Below are 14,747 nucleotides of genomic sequence, written 5' to 3' on the forward strand. Positions count from 1 at the left end.
AGACAAATTTAGAAAATGAGTGGGAAAATTCATTGACTCTACAAAGGAAGAAGAGTAAAACAGAATTAGCCAAAATAATAAAGATCTATCACTAAAAATCCCCTCTTGCTATTGTGACATTAAGTAACACCTAAAATAATGTAGCACCCAGGGACCAGTCACACACTTCTGTTTTGACACTACAGTGCTCGATCTAATTGTCATTTGTCCAATTGTTTCTGGTTGTCTTCATTAAGAAGCATCAGTACATCAAGGTGGTGGTTATTGAGCCTGGCAGAGTCAAACATTGCTCTTATTCATGTCTTTGTTTCCATGACCAGTCATTGGTTGTTTAGTACCGTTCTGAGCCCCAACGAGGATAATTAAAGTAATGACTTTGTTGTAAACTAATAACAGAGATACAACCTCCTCATTTGCCGACTGTTGACAGACTTCAGACATTTGCTGTTTTTTTTTCCTTTGTGAAATATATTTCAGGGATTTTCTTCATTTAAATTCAAATTCTGCATACTAGTCTAGGCTGATGAATAACTGGAACTGCGTTGATGCAACTATACTTTTAAATTATTTTTTGCTAATAATCTCATGAGGAATATTCAAGGCTTAAAAACCATAGTTAATAAGTAATATTTCTTTATTTTTTAATTTTTTGTTTTTGGGTACTGGGGATCAAACTCAGGACCTTGCGCTTGTGAGGCAGGCGTGGTACCACTGAGCTAAATCCCCAGCCCTCTTTATTTTTTATTTAAAAGTATCCCTAGGTCAATGGAAAAAAATCAGCCAGATTCTATCAATGCCTTCATTATTATTTCAGGATTCATATTTGAGACATTTGACCAAGGGACCTGTTATCCACATGGGCAGTTTAGATAAATACATCAGGCTCGAGCTACCACAATGAAGCAGAGGTTCTACATTTTATTTATTTTTTTCATTGTAGTTAATGTATTTTTTAAAAAAAAATATGCATTAGATTCAGAAAATAAGAAACATGGCCAAGTTTTAATATAGTAAGTGATGTTTTGGCATCTTTTACTATAAGTCAGCATCAAAAAGATATCATGGCACCATGAGTAAAGCTGTCCAAGTAAATGCTGAGTCTTGGCATGGTTGGTTCAGAGTTTTGTGCACCATCTTAAGACTCATAAGGCAATTTGCTTAATCCTGGCTGTGTAAACTGGATTTAGAAAATTCCAATTTGTTATTCAGCTGGCTGAATAAATTGATTTGCATATCAGGAGAGGAGGAAGAATGTAGGGCATCCCATGAAAGTTTGAGATTTGCCTAACATATAGCACGTCATGTGTTTAAAGTAAAGCTTTTCCTAGCTGTCCTGAATTCATTTTCCAGAAATGATAAGAGAGAGCAAGACACTTGGAGTAGAGAATCCAGGAGGCTTTTGAAGGCAGGAGCATGTGAAATTGACTCTCCTGAGAGTTGGTAGCCATGGCTTGGAGAAGCAGAAGGAACTTGGAGAGAATCTCCTATCAATTTAAGTGGATAGGAAAGAAATTGCATAGTTACATACCCAAGAATTGGGACTTTGAGCATTAGTGACTTAAAGAAAGATGGAGGATCCCAAGTTCAAGCTTGGCACAGACATTACCACTTAGCAAGACTCTGTCTCAAATTATCAATCTTGAAAAATGGGGCTGGTGATGTAGCTCACTGAGAAGGCTCTGAGTTCAATTCTCAGTACCCCCTCCCCCCCAAAAAAAATTAACAAAAAAGAGTGAGAATGATAGATATGATGTCAAGAAGAGAAGGATGAGGTGTAGGACAAGGAATCTAGAATTTGAGGTGCTTACTGAGCACTCAGGTGGGAACCTAAATAAAACCTAGAGCTTTCCTCAGCTAGAGGCACTAAACTAGGGATGTAGCTGCCACCACCACAGAAATAACACCTGACACAAAGAGGGAATGGCTTCTCTCGGGAAAGCACTGTGAGAAAAACCAGAAGTTAAAGGCACACACAACTTGGGAGGCATAAACTGTTGATTCAGATACTATTAGATTCAATTCAAACTTTTATTTCAGTAGTTCATATATAATTAAAAGACTTTTTATTTGCTTTTTGTTCCATTTGTGGTAGGAATTTGTAAACTGGTGCAATCTTTATAGCAGTGGTGGCGAACCTGTGGCATGCATGCTGCATTGGGCTATTTGTATTTGTATTATTGAAATCTCCAAAAGGTTCACCATCACTCCCCTGTAGATTCTTCAAAAATGTAAAAGAAGAAATTCCATTTGAACCAGCCACTCCCCTTCTAGATATTTTCCCAAAAGAGTTAAAGATGTCATATTACAGTGATGCATGAATATCCATGTTTATAGCAGCACAATTCATAATAGCTACATCTTGAAAGCAGGCAAACATATTGTCCATCAATAGATGAATGGCTAAGGAAATTTGTGGTACTTACATACCATGGGGTACTACTATGCCATAAAGAAAGATAAAATTGACTCATTCCTAGGAAAATGGATGCACCTTGAGACCATAATTTTAAATGAAATAAAGCAGACACACAAGCTTAAATATTACATGGTCTGTTTTTTTAAGTTTTAAAAGAATTTATGAACGAATAAAATTTCTTAGCAAAACAAGTGAATAACAATAGTTAATTCACTGTGTGTCATTATATCCAAAAGAGTTACTCAGAGTATAAGATTATCTTTTACAAAGAAAAAACAAACATAATAGAATTAAACTTTCTTTTCTGTGAACTAGGAGAAACCAGTAGTATGACTGAGGCAAATTAGTATATATTAAAATATTTTTGAAACAACAAAATAGGTAATTTAGGGAATTATTTGAACTCACATGGTTTATATTATTTGAGATACCAAAAATATAAATAGAGTGAAAAATAAAAAAAGCATAGGAAGTAGGGAGATAGATGTTTCTCAAATAGGAAGCAGATCAGAGATGGAAGTAAGGGGAGAGGAGGAAAAGGGATTGAAAAAGTTAATTAGGATGTGCTACGTACAGCTACCAGTTCCCCACAAGGAATGCAAATATGTAATATAAACATGCAATAATAAAATATTTTTTAAATTTATAAGAATAGTAACAAGTAAATGCTTCTTTTTTTTTTTACAAAGACTGTCAAAATTATTCTGTCTATCCTTTAAAAACAAACAAAGCAAAATTTAAAAAAACATCAAGTGCACACAGTTATTACTACTTCATTTGGAACAGAATACCTCCATAGACAGTAAGCAAACATCGTTCATTTGCTTACGATTTGAATGAACCCTTTTCATTTTCTTCTCGAGATTCAGTTTCTGCTTCTTTATCAAATTCAACTTATCATGGTTTAATGTATTGAATACTTGATTATAAAGTTAGGTTTCTACATTTTAAAAACACCATCCTGTTCTGAACTATCATTCTTGTCCTTCACCATCACTATAGCTATATACATTTTTATTTCCTTGCCTGTCAGCATTTTCTTTCCTTTCCACATAATCCAGAATAATTCTATATGTTCCACTCCTTTTACTTTGTGACAAGAAAGCATTGCATTTTGAGAGTAGCTGGATGGAGGTTAATTCCATGTCCACATGGTAATAACCTGAGAAAACCTAGGATGATCGGTTTCATTTGATCTCTTCTGTGATAAGGCTTCAAAGTAAATGGACTGAGTGGAAAGTAACATTTTTCATAAGTTTTTTAGAAACTGGAGATTTTTTTGAGAGACCCAAGGAATTGAGTCTCATGTATTTTAGTGAAAATCCAAATAGAAAAAGATCATTTTAAAACATTTATAGCATTCTCATCTGCTGCTTTTCTCCATTCAGCAGAAAAATAAAGCTTTGTTTTTCTCTATGCATACACTCTTTTAATTGAAAACTACACTCAGTATTTCTGTTGCAGCAGTGATATTATCTAATGGTCACTTTGTTCTGAAACAGAAGATGTCTCTTAAAAAGAAATTTAAAGTTTTATTAAATAACTCAATTTTAAAAGACATCAGTAGATATCATTAATAAACAAAAATGAAGAGAGAGTACATCTCCTGAAGAAAAGTATCCTGACCATTAAGGCAATTCACATTCCTAATCTAACTCTAATTTCCAGTCTAAATTTAACTGGCAATTTGCATAGCTTTGGTAGAGGTGTTGTGTGAAAGTGATAATGATTTACCAAATAAAACTGGAGAAAGTATTTTTCTCAAAGTGATGAACTCAAATTTATACTCAGTTATTGTTTTAATGCAATGTATAAAGTAAGGGTGAAATGCAAACTTAAAATATTTCTATAGGATCCTAAAATTTTGAACAGATTTTAATTTAATCTATTTGCAGCTGATTAAGCATGGTTGTATTTTAACCTATTTATTGTGCAAAAATCTTGTCTGAGGTGCTTTTAGTGGAGTAAACATTCACTTAGACTTTTGCCTGAATTAAAAGTAAATTTAGTTGAATTTAGGTGTGTATCTGCAAAGACCTCTGCAGAAATGTGATACTATCGTCTGTGTGCTGTTTGGTCAATTGTGAAAACCCATTCGCCCTGAGTGTGATAGACCAAGACAAAGCAGTAAACCCATGTTGTGTTCAGCTACCTTTATAAACGGCCTTTGCTCCCAAGGTAGGAGTTTGAACAGAGAATTCCAACAATATAAAGAAAACTACATCTAATAAACTGTTCCTATCACTCATGAGTAAAGTTTTCTTTTCATCTTTGGAATAACTATTCATTTTATAGGTAGACCTTTTCCTGAAAGAGATCTAGTTTTATTTTAAGTATACATAATATTATAAAATTGTTATTTAGAGATGTCAAAGAAAAATATGTTTCTTTAACAGGGAGAAAATAATTTCATTTTGTCTACCTCTTGAAACTACTGGTGAGGATTATCTTAGTGTCTAATAATATTCCTGTTCCTGTTATGTAATTTAACTTAAGCCATGTTAATGTGCTCTCAACAAATATTATTTGATAACTTTCAACCCTCTCTAAACTTCTAATGTAAAATTTACCAAACTTGGATGCTTCCTGTTTATTAATCATGAAATGGTTTCAAGATTCTCATAAGGAAAAGTTATCAGAGCAGGTATAGCCCGTTTGTATAAAATAGTTTGGAGTGATGCAAGAAGTTATTAAGTATCAATATTTGTTTAAATTCTAAGAAATATAATTTACAATTTCTACAGCATGACTAGACATACATGCCTGGTGCTAAAGTCCTACATATTTGATTTGTCATGAACTACAAGAGAAGTTTCCTTAGCTGTTACAAGGCCTTTTGATCAAACTGTAGCCACCTATAATTCTTTTGAGAGATTAACAAGAGTGATTACATTTGTTCATGCATTTATATAACATATGGATTGAATACCTAATATTTTCATCTCTGGAACTTAATACAGTATATGGCAAGGCTGACTAAGGTACACAGCAATAAAAAACACAGACTCTTCAGGGAATTAAAACATAAAGTATGTGACTCAGAATGATCTTCAGCTCTGTAGATAGGAACAGGTAGTAATGGGAGATGAGAAGCAGGTACATAGCAGCTACATTTTGAATGACCTACTATGATGTAAAAAGGACAGAATCTTATAGACTGGTGACTCAGTGTCTGTTTGTAATCACAAATTCCTTTGAGTTGGGTGATAGAAGTTATACTTAATGAAATTATTATATATTATGATAATGCAAATAAAAGCAAACATTAACTAAGTGCTTAGTTTGTACTTAACACATGGGAACACCTCATTTCATCTCCTTGGTTATGTTATGGATTTATTACTCTGTCTAGCATTTGAATAAGAGCAATTTCATATCAGAGTTCTCCCACCAACTTATGGACAATCTACAGTAAGGGCACAGATATACCTTACAAGTTTTCAAAAAGAAACATACACACATAGACAGAAAATTTTGTATTCAATTGTTGACATAGTATTCCTTACTATCATTTCATAAAAGGCAATCCAAGGTTTAGGAATCAGATTTAAGAAGATAATGGAGTAATGCATAGAGGCTCTCATATTAGGCCACCTTCTTTAATGGTAGAATGCTGGCTGGGAGGGAAGAAGCCTAAAGCCAGTCTCAGTGGATGTGAGGCAACTAATGCATCTGACTTATGACAGCTGTAGTTTTTTGGTAATGATTCAGCTGTTATTCTTTTAAGGAACTATCTGGACTGTATTAATATTTTTAATTCTATCTTTTAAAAATCCTTAATATATGACACAGTAAGAGAAGTTCGCCTGTGTTTTTAACTGGGATCATTGAATCTCAATTTGACTTTATAGTAAAACCTTTGAAGTTAGAGGAAGATATGTCAAGAGTTCCAGTCAAATCTACTTAAGAATAAAGGTTTAGCAAAAATTACCATGCAAGTGTTAAAGTGTTAGTAGTCCTAGAAATGGTATTTTTTTAGTCATCTGCAGTTACTAAGGTTAATGTGACTGCTAAAGAATTTCAGAATTCATGGCTTAGGAAATAGAATTGAAAGTTAAAATGTTATTAGTACATGAGGAGTTCATTTAAGTAGCATGCAATTTCTTAGAGGTTTGTTCACAGTTTCATCGTATTACATCAATAGTTTTTACAAAATTAAACATTATTTAAAAATTTAATTGGTTTCACAATCATTTCATTGCTTCGTATTTTGTCAACCCAAATGTGCTTATAAGCCATATCAAAGTGTTATAAATATGATAATTAGAAGCTAAATTTCAAAGATATCTTTTCTGGAACAGAGATTGTCTTTATCATTGGAAGGCAAATCTGCATAACCCATGAAAACCTCTGATTTGGTGGCAAATCACTCTTTAAAGGGTGCCTTCAACAATGTAAGATGTAGCAAATTTATTTGCTATAGCATCGGATTAATGTCCAGGTTGATACATCACTTCCTCACTAAATCATTGGAAAATGAATTTATAAAGTAGGAAATTAATTTATTATTTCTCAGGAGGAATATCACCCCTACAATTTTCCTGGAAACCTTTCAGAATAATGGTAAAGTTTCCCTTCAGTTATAGAGGTATTCCTTTGTGCCCAACCCTGGGTTCTGTTGCCATTCGCTACTGATTGGAACACTCACACATTCCCATTTGCTAGCACTCTGTTTGCCATGGTGTCCAGCTGCTTAGGCAAAGTCAGTGGCTCAGTGCCTTGTGTGTGGACAGCTAGAAGTTGCAGTGTTATAAAAAGCCATTAAACCTAATCTGATAAAGGCACTATATGGCATAGGGTGATGGAGAAAAAAAGAGAGAAAACTGTTCAGTTTTAATATTTTGAGTAATTTCTGTAAGTAGTAGGCAAAGATTTAAATACAGTTGTGAAATTCAGAGAAAAATAGTTTTATGAATCTGTCTCATATCTTCTCCTCAAACAGTAGCACATTCCCCCTAACAGGTAGGAAATTCAGAGATCTTTAGTCAAGGTTTGATTTTAAATAATGAATTAAATATTTACTTTTAAAGCAACTGTCAATATATTGGCAGTTGGTCTTTGTTGACATGATTTATAGAACCATGCATTTATTACCATTAAATTCCATGGGGATTTATGTATAAATTCCAAGCATTACCTAAGGATTTTATTTTATTTTTTTATTTTTTAAATTCTTTTGTGGTACATTTTAGTATACAATACGTTTACATTTATCATTGGGTGCTTGTACCTGTACATGATGAATCTTGGTTCTTATTTTTTTCTCCATTACTTGTGTGCCCTTCACCCCCTCCACCCTTCCCTATTTACATAGACTTTGTTTCCATTTTTTTTCTTTGCTCATAATTTTTCCTTTCCCCTTCCCCTCCCACTACCCCTACAACTTTGGACCTTTTACTATTTCAAATTATCAGTTATTCATTTTATTCATTTTAATCCTTATTTACACTTTCAGTTTCTCACACTAGAGAAACTATTCTGTATTTACACATGTGTGTCCTATTTATTTCACTTAATAGTATGGCCTCAATATGAATACATTTAGCTATAAATATCTCTATTTCTCATTCTTTATGGCCGAGTAGTACTCCATTTTATAAAAAAAAAAAACACATCTTCTTTATCCAGTCTCCAGTTGATGGGCACTTGGGCTGTTTCCAAGCTTTAGCTATTACGAACTGTGCCGCTATAAACATGGGGCCCATATATTGCTGTGGTGTGATTTTTAAAATCTTTTACGTCATTGTTAGTGTTTGGAAGATTCTTTAAGCAGGCTGTTTCTGATACTTATACTTAGGGGGAGTTTTGGGGAATTGGGTGTCACTGTGTTGTGCATGGTGGTCTCCAACTCCCAGGCTGAAGGGATCCACACTTGCCACCTTCCCAGTCACTGGGACTACAGACATGTGCTACAATTTGCTCAAAGATTTTGAGAGGAGGCACAAGCTCTAAAAACGGCCAATGTCTCCAATCTATACTTTCATTAAAATATGAACATTAATTAATTTATTTTATTTTATTTTTTTTGGTACCGGGTATCGAACTTGGGTCCTTGTGCTTGCTCAGCAGGAAGTGAAACCACTGAGCTAAATCCCCAGCCCTATGAATATTAAAGTATGCATCTTTAAAGGTTTGATTTGTGTTCATAAATTTAAATTGCTGCTCGTTGTTCTCTTTTAGATATGTCCATTAAGATATCATTGATGTGACAACCATAAAATGAAAGATCATGTTACTGAACAATGAATTTGAAACAATTTATTATTTTAGTTGCTTCAGATTTGAAATGAAGAAAGGGTACTATAAAAAACTTAGGCAGTTAATTAAGACCATAATAATAATCATACAATGGCCAGAAAGTAACATTAAAATCAAACAAACAAGCCAAGACAAAAAACAAAAGACAACTAAAACTTAGTACTTGAAATTTTTATTTTAGAATTTAAAATATAGGTAAGAAGAAGAGGTAACACACGAGGAAACATCTTTCAGAAATAGAGCTTGTGTTAATATAACATTCATAGTTGAGAAAAACAACAATGTTCAGCTCAGATTTTGGTAAAGCAACTTCAGGTCATTATAGTGTTTTTTTGTCCTCATTTTGTAGAATGGAAAGTTGATACAAGAGTTTCTCTGATAGCTAATTTTTCTTGTTCATTTTCCAGAAAATGAGGCAATAGGGATCTGTGGCATGTCATTGTGTAACCAAGAACCTCCAGAATCAGTGTTTCTGGCTGACTTTGCCAAGAAATTTTTTTATCTTTGTCAATTCCTTTAGGTCAGTACCAAATTAGGACTTCCTTTGAGAGTATCTCAATAATTTTCAAATATATAAAAGATTTTGTGTTTCCCCAAAACTGGTCTTTTTACCAAATTTTATCACTTGATAGGACCTCTAGGAATAAAGTTATCTCAGTCCATTCCTGTATCTTTCTCCCTCACTGGGGAAGTGCCCTGGAATTTAGTCTTCCTGAAGATTCAGTTTTCTAAAGTGTAATGATTTGATGGAGTCAGGGAGTGATTCATTAAATCTATTTCATTACAAATTATTTTAGTTCCATAATCCATGTGGACAGCATTTGCAGTGACACTGAGATATAGTTCCTTCACTGAAGGAAATTTTAAATAGGACTCATTTGACAAAGGAGAAACCAGTAATAGCTTTAATTGTTTTGAAATTGAGAATGAAACTATCGGCCTGGCCCAGTAAAATATATTAGCCGTGCAGTCAAACATTAATGCAAGAATTACAGTTTAGAAAAGAGAAAGTCTTATAAATACAATTACTGTTGTATTAGTAGAAATTTGGAAAGAATATTTGAAGGTGTTTATAGAAGGAAAAAATTTAGAAAGATATCATGTTTACTACTTATCCTGTTCTGTTTATCTATCCATTTATCATATGTATTTTAATCTTCTAAACCAACTGGTGAGATATTTGTATTTGGCTTATATCTTATAAAAGTGAGGAAAATAAATAAGAATATTATCCAGATAATAACTTATTTTTAAATTCCTGACACATTTGTTCCTTCTTGTGCTATTTTAGGCATCTCTCATATTTTCATGTAGTACTACTGTAGTTATCAAACTGAGATAGGAATAATATCAGAAGATGTCTCTTTCTGAAATGTAACAATTATACAAAACTTTCCTGGATTAATTTTACTAGAACGATCTTTTGGGGGAAATATGTTATTAAAATAAATGTAGTTTTTAAGAAAAAGACATATTACATTTTTAAAGGAAGACAAAATGCATAGAAATTTTGCTAGAAGAAAATGTTTTTTCTCTATCCCTTATTTGTCAAGGATTTCTTCTGCTGTCAGAAAATTCAAAATGCATTGCTTCATTCATTTAGGCATAGACTAAGTGTTGATAGAAGTTTCTAATAGGTTAATGACAATGAAATTTAATTCTGGAAAATTCTGTGTTCCAAGGGAATATTGAGGCAAAGGCATTTTACTTGGAAATACATGAAGTAAAACCCACCAGTGTTCTTGAAGGTGCTTCATCATTCTTTATTATACTGTATTATGTAATTGAAATCACTTGCTAAAAACAAAAGTATTTTGGTACTCACTGCAAATAAGTGCTTTACTTAATCAAACTAAATGTAACTATATTCATGGGTTATAATTTGTAATTCACATTCAAAAAATTCAAGAGCTAATAAACCACTCAAACTTTCAAAAATTAAATATTTTATCAAAATCATTATAAAATCATCCAAAAAGCAAAAATAATGTATTATGTAAATTTGGATACCTTGAACATTATTCAAAGATCACCTGCATCCAGGTGATTGATTTTGCTGTGGAATTCTTATATCTATGCCAGTCTAAGAGTGTGATCTTGTCTTGGTAAACATGCTAAGACTGCAGCTTCTTAGCTCCTTTCATTGGTAAATTCTGATGCATCCTGTTCACTATGGAGACCAAGAATTTGCATTTTTAAGAAAGATTCAAGTGCTCGAGTTGGCAGAACATATACTAAAATTGGATCAATGCAAAGATAAGCCTGGCCCCTGGGCAAGGATGGCATACAAATTTAAGAAGCGTTTCATATTTAAAAAATATCCAGATGATTCTGATGCAGGTTTTCTAAGAATTGCACTTAAAAACAAAAAGACATTTTCTGGTTAAAGTATGATGATTAGTATTCAAGTGACTCATTTTATTAAATCAACTTTAGGAGGTTTGGGAATCAGCCTAGATCCAGTGTGCATTCTTATCTTGGTCTTCATCAATTTTTAAAGAAATCTGGCTCATTCTGGGTGAAGAGTCCTGAGTTCTTATTCTCCCTCTACTGTCACATGACTATTTTGCAGCTTAGTTTCTTAGATATTAAGAATAAACTTATTGATGTCTTGTTTAGAACCTTCAGACTACTTTCAATTTCTTAGGTATATAAAATAATATCCAGGGAGAGTTGAATAAATTTTTTCATTAAAACTTGACTCATTACCCATTGAATAATTGAGATATAAAAAGATGCAAGATTTGATATTACCTGCAAACAATGTTAGGATTTTAAACAGTTTTTCTGTTTTATAGCTCTCCTATCTCTTTTTATAAGGGTTTTGAGTATTTCACATTATATGTGCAATATTAACATTATTATCAAAGTAATTTCTTTATTTGACATATAGAGAAGAGAGTTTTGTGGTTCTTTATAAAGGAAATAGGATTGTAGAAACAAATTTATTAATGGATGTTGAAAAACATATACTTTAAAGTATATGAAAAGCATATACTTGAAAAACAGCAAATTTTTCCTGTTAATGACCAGATAGTAAATATTAGCTTCATAGGTCATACACACTGTCCTTCTCTCCTCTTCCTCGTCCTCCTTCATTTTCTTCTTCTTCTGCTCCTTCTCCACTTCTTCCTCAGCATCTTTTTACAACAAATTAAAACTATGAAATATCTCAAGGATAAGTAAAAACTGATTAATTCATCCTGTCCCAAACTGTGAACTTTATACAAATCACTGGAGAAGAAGAGCTTATGAAAATAAAGATTTCATAGTTTTGGGGTGGAGCCTGGGATTCTATATTTCAAGAATGTCTTTGAGTGATAACTCCATTGCTAATTGAGGACCATGCTTTGGATATTGAAACTCTTGAAATTAAACTGTTTCATGGCCCTTCAAGTGATGAACACCCTTCTCTACTGTTTGGTTTGGACTTCCCGATGAGTTAGGCTGACACATCAGCTTTTGCAAACAAAGATGATTAGCATATTTTGGGATACATAATAATTATATTCCTCTAGGGGAATAGGTACATATATACATCACATCTTGATCATTTTTACTTCTCTTTTCTCTCCCCTCTCCCTCCCTCCCCAGATACTCTTTTCATCTCTGCAGAATCTACTTACCACTTTTCTACTATTTCTCTTTCATTTCAATCTTTAAATGATTTTAATTTTGAGTTTCTCATATTAGAGAAACCATGTGATATTTAACCTTCTGTGTATGATTTATTTCACTTAGCACTATAGTCTCAAGTTCCATTCATTTTCCTACAAGTGATTCAAATTTGTCCCCCTTTCTGGCAGAATGGTACCCATTGTGTACATAACGCAGGGTTTTTTTTTCCCATTCTTCTGTAGATGGGCATATAGATTCCTTTCATAATTTAGTTGTTGTGGTGCTTAACATTGATATGCATGTATCGCTATAATATAATGACTTTTCACTCTTAGGAACATAATAGAAAATGTTTAGCTTGATTGAATAGAAAATTCATACAACCATTATGGAAATAAGGATAGAGATTCCTCATAAAACTATAAATAGGAATTCTGTTTTTGCTTATTTGTTAGCCAAATAATTGAGTGCTTTGCTTAAGAATATAAACAGAATAGCCAGTGTCTTGGTAGTTCTTGATAATTTTAAAGGCTCAAACCTCCCTGTTTGAAAATTTAGTGAAATATGTGCCACACACTGACCCTCTGGCACCACCACCACACCACCCTATTAGCATTCTCATTTTTCACACAGTCAGAATTCATGGACCTGCATATGCCATATCCACTGGTTCCATCAGAGGGACCATGCTGTAGCTGTGAAATGTCTGAATTTAAGAGAATTCAGAATTAATCCCCATAATTTTAGTAACATGTTACAATTTAGTTTGCAGGTTCATTTATTTGTTTGTATATCTATATCTGATTCTTTTTCTCATCTGTCTCTCTTTTTCCCTATCTGGCTGGTGAGATTTTTCAACTCTTCATTTATGCTCTAATTAGCTGTTGCAATCCTGATAATTGCATTAAAGTTTGAAATTGTAAATGCAAAAAATAACTTCCTGTTTTTCAAAGTAAATGCACATTGTTTACACTTTGTATTAAACATTTTCAATAATACCATTTATTTACTACTTGATAAAAATGGCTATACTGAAATATAATTCATATACCACAAATCTACCCATTTAAAATATACAATATGATGGCTTTATTATATTCATAGAGTTGTGCAACCATTACCATAATCAATTTTAGAGTATTTTCATCAACCTCTAAAGAATCCCTATCCCCTTAGCAGTAATTCCTCAGTCTCCCTTTACCTCTAATTCATTCCCCCAATCTTGGGCAACTGGTAATATTTCTTCATCTATGGCTTCTCCTATTCTTCACATTTTATATGAGTGAAATATAGAATGAAATCATAGAATATCTTTGGTGACTAACTTCTTTATCTTGTTTTAAAAAATGTAGACATCAAAATAGATGTAAAGTATATCTCATAGTGATTTTGATTTGTATTTCCCTAATAGCTAATGATGGTGGCTATCTTTTATTTGCTTACTAGCTATTTCTCTAAAATTTTGTCTGTTTTACTCCTGTCCTTTGTTTCTCTCAAAATTTTTATGTAGTTATGAATTCTTTATATATTTTAGTATCTTAATTGCATAAGTGATTTGCAAATTTTCTTTCTGATTCTTTAAATTCTTATTTATGTATGTATTTTTTTCTTTGGTATGTGCTTCCAAGCACAAACATTTAAAAATTTTATGAAGTTGTTTGTCTGTTTCTGCTTCTGTGCTTTTGGTATCATATCTAAAAATGTTTTGCCTAACTAAAAATGTGCTGAAATTTCATGGAAATTGGCTTCACTATTTTATTCTAATTGTTTGATAGTCCCCCCCCGCCCACAGTTAGATTGCAGTTGTTCTTTTAAAGAATTTTTTACAAAAATACAGATTTTATAGCAGTATCAATAAAGTGACTGTAGTAATATTTCAATGTGATAACATTAAAATGTGTAACATAGATACCTGTGTAATAAAGAGAAATGATCAACAGTTTCCATGTTTATTGTACATGCTACATTTTAAATCTTATCACTAAATGGTCTAAATATTTTCCTGCCTTTTCTGTAATATCCATTATTTTAAAGTTTATTTAATAAATATTGGTATATTTCATATCCTATTCAGGGCTTATCCAGGACTGGTAACTTACATGATATGGGACTATTTGCTATAAAAATAGCAATAAATGAATAAATGACTTACATACTTTTAATAAAACTGCAGTACTTGCCTTAGAGAGAATATAGATGTTGTATATAGGATACTAGAGGAAAACAAGGAAGATATCTAAGAAGGTGATTGTAGACTTCTATATTTCCTATTAAATGAAGAATAACCTAAAACTATTGAGACAGGTAGCCACCTGGTTCCACACTACAAAGATGCAGAGGACAACAGACCACCAGACCACAGTACTGAGTCCCGCCACTCCTGGCCCAGAGATAGGGGCTTCTGAGCCACTGACCCACTGCTCCTGGTCCAGAGGAAGGGGTTTCCCAGCCACCA

General features: G+C 32.8%; 1 protein-coding gene and 1 non-coding gene across 15 annotated transcripts in view; both read left to right on the forward strand.

Moving 5' to 3' along the window:
• The window catches only part of Robo2 (roundabout guidance receptor 2), a 1,655,220-nt gene that overhangs the window by 1,113,357 nt on the left and 527,116 nt on the right, over positions 1 to 14,747 (forward strand). The gene's annotated exons all lie outside the window — the stretch shown is intronic.
• LOC147830388 (U6 spliceosomal RNA) lies at positions 10,885 to 10,988 on the forward strand. Its single transcript, XR_015439454.1, has one exon. It is a non-coding gene; the product is annotated as a U6 spliceosomal RNA (small nuclear RNA).

Source organism: Heterocephalus glaber, unplaced genomic scaffold (genome assembly GCF_053883595.1).
Source record: "Heterocephalus glaber isolate CG9 unplaced genomic scaffold, H.glaber_assembly_v1.0 deba00000122, whole genome shotgun sequence".
Taxonomy (NCBI): domain Eukaryota; kingdom Metazoa; phylum Chordata; class Mammalia; order Rodentia; family Bathyergidae; genus Heterocephalus; species Heterocephalus glaber.